Source organism: Meriones unguiculatus, chromosome 20 (assembly GCF_030254825.1).
Source record: "Meriones unguiculatus strain TT.TT164.6M chromosome 20, Bangor_MerUng_6.1, whole genome shotgun sequence".
In the NCBI taxonomy this organism is placed as follows: domain Eukaryota; kingdom Metazoa; phylum Chordata; class Mammalia; order Rodentia; family Muridae; genus Meriones; species Meriones unguiculatus.
Window position 1 is genome coordinate 33,365,444 of NC_083367.1, and position 5,670 is coordinate 33,371,113.

Consider the following 5,670-nt stretch of genomic DNA (forward strand, 5'->3'; position numbering starts at 1 on the left):
CAACTTTTAAAAAAATCCACAAATTTTAAATTAGGTCCCAATCTGAGTAACGATTTAAACTCCCATGTCTGTCACGCTGGTCTACCATACAAAAGATATAAATCACACCTTTGTTCAGTTTCTCCACTTGGAATATACTTTTCATCCTTCTATCCTGAATTATGATCCATGTATCCGAAGTCGGGGACAGCACAAGATGAAAACAGCTTTAAGAGTATAGACATTTTAATTTGGGAGGTATGGGTTCATTTATCGCTGAATCAACGTTCGGAAGAAGACAAGAAGACGGTAAGAGATTTTGTGAGACATTAAGTGTTGAGAAAGATCAAAACAATATGGCTGACAGAAGATAAAGAAGAGAATGACAAGAATGGCAAGGTTCATAAAACAGGAGTCTGATAACCTTGTGATGATTATCTTGAGCCTCTGGGCATACTCTCAGTGCCTGTGGCCCAGGTGCACAGATGATCAAAGTTCTTAGGCAGCCACTAAATGCTAAATAAATCCCCCAAGATTTTTCTGATTCCATTTCAAAATCTTCCTCCAAGTGATGTTTTGTTGTTACTTCCTTTTTCCTTTCACAGTAGTTGTTGATGTAATCACAGAGACACTGGATTGTGTCACTTTGTCCCAAGGAATGTATGCATAATACAATAATATATCTTGAGAGGCGAGTGAGACCACAATCATGTATGTTATATTACAGAATAATCTTATAATTGCCCTGTTATAATTGGTCTAGTTTATTATTGTTGTGGCTAATTTTCATTTTGTCTAATTTATAAATCAAACTTAATTGTATGCATCATTGGATAGCAATAAACTTAGTTCAGTTGGAATTTTTACTATCTGAAGCTTCAAGTATTAACAGGGAGGCTTGGAATGCGAATGCTGTGCATAAAGGGAGACCATCATAAACCTCACAAGAGTCAGTGAACTGTTTCCTTGAGTTCTGAGACTTCATCCAGCAAATCTGAAGATCACAAGATATGACAGGTAAATAGCTCCGTGAGAAAAATGCCTCCTGTATAAGCACAAAGACCTGAGTTCAGAATCCCAAACCTATGAAAACAAACAAACAAAACAGATATGGCAGTGAGTGTCTATATTCCCAGATCAGGGGTCAGAGGCCAGGCAGATTCCATGGGGCTTACCAGCTGGTCATTCTAGCCAATGAGTAAGGTCAGGCTCAGTGAGAGACACTCTCTTTCTCTCTTTCTCTCCCTCTCTCTCTCTCTCTGTTAAAAAGAAAAAAATGGTAGGGCGAGATAGAAGATAACTAATGTTTACCTCTCATCTCCACATTGACAATGCATGTGGGTATAATACTCACAAAGACACACGCCTGCACACACATACACACACACACACACACACACACACCAGAACCACCCAATTTACAGCTGTTTTGTTAGAACTGATCATTAGGAACTGACACTCATATTAAGAATAATAGCACTCTCCTGGACCCTAGCCTCTTGTACCTAATGTCAGGTTCATGTTGTGTCTTTGTTTAAATGATCATGGAACATCCAGCTGAAGGACACGCTCAAAAGCAGGGGTGGAGGAAAGTAAACTCACCATTGTGCTCAGAAGTAAAGTCCTCACAGTGTTGTGCAAGCATGAAAAGTAAGCTTTTTCCGCTTAGCAAGAAACTCCGATTCTAAGACAGGAGGAACTACAGAGTTTCTGAGGACAGAGGACAGAGTCAGGTCTACTCAAGTGTTTTATTGTGGAGTCTCTTAAGAACATGATAGTCCCATGGGGTTTCTTTCAATTAATCACACATATTATAAGTACATTCTATTGTGAGAGTAAGCTGAACTAAGAAGGGATTTTTATCTGAGTTCTTATTTTCTGGGTGCAGTTATTGAAAAACATTTTTGGAAGTAGTAGATGAATAAAAACTATTGCAGTATAGAAATACTAATCTATCCCTTGAATTCCTTCCAAACTGATTGCGAAAACCCTGCAATGTTCTATCACCAAAATTATTTTTAATAATCACTACATTGCTTTAAAAAATAAAAGTAGATGTGACTTGACCTATAGATTATGTTTTTCAGTCATGGGGCATATTCAGTTTTCTCCCTCTCCCTCTCCTTCTCCTTCTCCCTCTCTCCTTTTTATCGCCTTTTCTCCTTTCGTTTTTTGAAGCAAGGTTTCTCTGTATAGCCCTAGCTGTCTTAGAATGCAATGTTGAACAAGCTGGCTTTAAACTCAGAGATCTGCCTCCCTAGTGCTGGGATTATGGGCATGTGCCACAACCACCTGGCTAGTAGACTAGTATTTAGTTTTCAACATTAGTTTGTTTTTCTCTTTGTTTGTTTTGTTTTATTTTTAGTTTGTATGTAATAACTTTTTTTAACCCAGTGCCTTAGTTAGGATTTTATTGCTGTGAAGAGACACCGTGACCACAGCAACTCTTACAAAGAGAAACACTTAATAGGGGTTGGCCTACAATTTCAAAGGTTTATTCTATTATCACCATGACAGGAAGCATGGCAGCACACCAACAAACATGGAGCTGGAGAAGGAGTTAAGAGTTCTATGTCTTGATTCTAAGACATTGGAGGTGACTGTTAGCCACACTCGCCATAGCTTGAACATATAAGACCTCAAAGCCCACACCAACAGTGACACACTTGGTATCACAAGGCCACACCCTCTATGGCCAAGCATTCAAACACATGAGTCTATGGGGGCCATTCCTATTCAAACCACCGCACCCAGTGAGATCAGAAAAACTTGAAATGATACCAAATGGTTGAAAAGATTGTCGTGTTGTTGTAAAATCCAGAATACCTTCTTCAGACTTTCTCTGAGAATGAAGTCATACCGTCTTGAAGATTTAATTGTTGTCATCACATAATTCTAGATATAGGGTAAATATTTGTGAGTTTTATGAGACCCTTTCACCTATATTTAGACAAACTAATTTGTTACATAAGCCAAAGTTGGTAACATTTCTGAAACTTTTCAGTAAGGCCACAGACTCTTGTTCAGTATTTTTGTCTCCGGAATCAGAGGCCAGGACTATCTACATAATCTGTAAGTGCAGTACCACCGAGGTCCCTCTCCAGCCTCACACATTCTTACTACAAACTTCACAAGAGAGAGTTTTTAGTGATCATCCCCACCTCAAAGAACTCCTTTGTTTTCAACAAAGCCAGATTTCTGAGCCTTTCCTTCCCTAAATATAGTAATCGCAAACTAGTGCATAAGTATAAATTCAGGATGTGATGAAAAGAAATGCAGCTAAAGGGACACATGGATATTGTAGCTGTAATAGTTAAAAAAAAAAAAAGGCACACTAGGCCTGATTCAATCTGTTTTAAAATTCTTCACCCAAGCAATGCAAAAAAATAGTAATAATCCCCCATTGCTAAAAAGTGTGTGTCCTTTGATCAAATTGACTTCATAAGAGCAAGAAGCACCAAGAAAGGATGAGAGTCCCTGGTCACTACAATAAAACACTTTCTATAGCAGTGTGCAATAGCGTGCTTGGTACACTCTTGTATTATAATCTCCCAGCTTTAATCAGTTTTAAAACTGCTGAGGATGTTGAAAATGCTGTCTGTGACTAATTTTGCCTAAGACGGTATGCAAAATAACAGCCTCATAAACAAAGAAAGCTTTATAGTTCTGTCTCCTCCAAGCTTCAAAAATAAGACACAGCTTAGCTGGTAGAGTGCCCAACTAGCACGCACGAATGTGGGGGTCCCTGTGACTACCACAGCCAGCAGAGCCATGATCCAAGAAGGTAGTTTGGTTCAGCAAAATTAAGTAGCCAGATTTGGTTCAAACTTTAAGAGTCTGGGTAGTTTATTTTAGGCACATTTAAGCCCAGCACAATTTGATGAAAATTTTACTGATGGTAATTAACTCAATTATGTATGTGCAATAAAGCTTATGACATGACTCCATCAAAACTCTTCGTAAAGTGCGTGTGACATCTTCCGTAAAGATGGGCTTTATCGACTGCCAAGCTCATGATAAAGGTCTGGGGAAGGATCCAGTGTGGTAGTGCAAAGGTCGCCAGAGTGTAATGTATGTCCACCCTCAGCCTTCTGGGCAGAAAAAAGATTATGTGTCCCTCCCTTCGAAGGGATAACCTTATGGGTTTAACACTCCAGGTTCCACTAGTGCTTATGCGTGAGCAAAACAACCCTGTGCCTCCCACACATGATGTCCTAGGTCAGACCCCCAGCTTAATGTAAGCCTGTGCTGAAATGGTAGAAGCAGGAGGGTCAAGAAGTTCAAAGTCATCCTCCATTGGGGACCAGCCTGGGGTACATGAGACCGCATCGCAACAAAATGAAATAAGAAATAGGAAAAACAGTAAGTTGTAAGAAAAGGGAACAAGGTAAGCTGTAAGGAAAGTATAGATTGAAGTCATATCCATATGTGAGATATATATTTCTATATATCTATATGTGAGATATATTTTTCTAGAGACAGGTTTCTCTGTGTAGTAAGTGTTCTGGGCTCACTTTGTATACCAGTCCAGCCTCATACTCTAAGAGATCCGCCTGCCTCTACCTCCCCAAGTACTGGGATTACAGGTGTGCACCACTGCACCCAGCTAATACTAATTCTAATTCCTCCTCACTGTATTATAATTTGGGGGAGGTACATTTTCCTCTGGATCATTTCAATTCAGAAACCAAAATGCATTTGAGAGATGCATTTTGAAAGGGAAAAGTGGCCTTGCTAAGCACGGTTTTCCATTTTAAAGGCTCAGAGAGAAAATGAAAGTGTCTGTGGGAAAAGTGAAAGGAATGATTCATGCAGATCTTGAACCTGCCTCTGGGAGAACTGTTGTTTTTGGCATTGCACTTACAGTAGCTATTTCTCATCACCTCCACGAGAAAGCTGGTAAAGAAAGCAGATGGCCTCACTGCACACTCATAGAAAGAATGATCGTTCTCATTTCTATTGTTTACTGAGTTGCAAGAGGTTACCATGGTTCAGGCAGCCTTGCTGCAAACAACGCTAAAAATGCACATGAAGAATAGAGACTACATGAAAAAGGACCCGTGCTGTGTGAAACCCAGGACTTGCCCCAACAGAGAGTGTAGCAAGAGAGGAAAAGAACTGTTAAAACCTTGTAATTTAGTTGCTTCCTATGTGAAATTTCACCAGCTATGTAAAGCACCTATGTATGAAATAGCTCCGTTCACTGAATGTAAAAATAAGAGCATTTAAAAGGATGCTGTCCAAAGTAAAGAACTGTAAGCAAAATAAGCTACAAACTATTGAGTAAAACAGTCACTGCAATTTTTAAAAAGTTTGCTCTTTTTTTTTTCACTTTTTTTAGTTTGCAAGTTTGTGCATAGGTGTGTCTCTATGCATGTCTGTATGATATGTAGGGTTGAGTTTATATGTATGTGTATCAGGGTGTGTGATTAAGGAGAGCACAGAAGGGTGTGAGGTACCTCCTCTGTTCTTCTCTGCCTTATTCCCTTGAGACAGGACTGAACCTGGTGCTCATCTGGTGGCCAGTGAGCCTTGGCAATCTTCCTGTCTCCACCCTCACTCTAGCCAGGGCTGGAGTTACAGGTGTTCCCTGCCATGCTGGGTATTTTTTTACGTGGGCACTTGGGATCCAAACTCACATCCCAGTCTTATGGAGTGAGCCACCTGCGTGTGAGGTTTTTTGTTTTTTTT

General features: G+C 39.8%; 1 long non-coding RNA gene across 1 annotated transcript; it reads right to left on the reverse strand.

Annotated features, from left to right (window-relative positions):
• Nucleotides 1-207: 207 nt before the first annotated feature.
• LOC132649451 (uncharacterized) lies at nt 208-1,315 on the reverse strand. Its single transcript, XR_009587893.1, has 2 exons — nt 1,155-1,315; nt 208-1,062 (listed from the first exon to the last, which is right to left on the reverse strand). It is a non-coding gene; the product is annotated as an uncharacterized LOC132649451 (long non-coding RNA).
• Nucleotides 1,316-5,670: the final 4,355 nt, after the last annotated feature.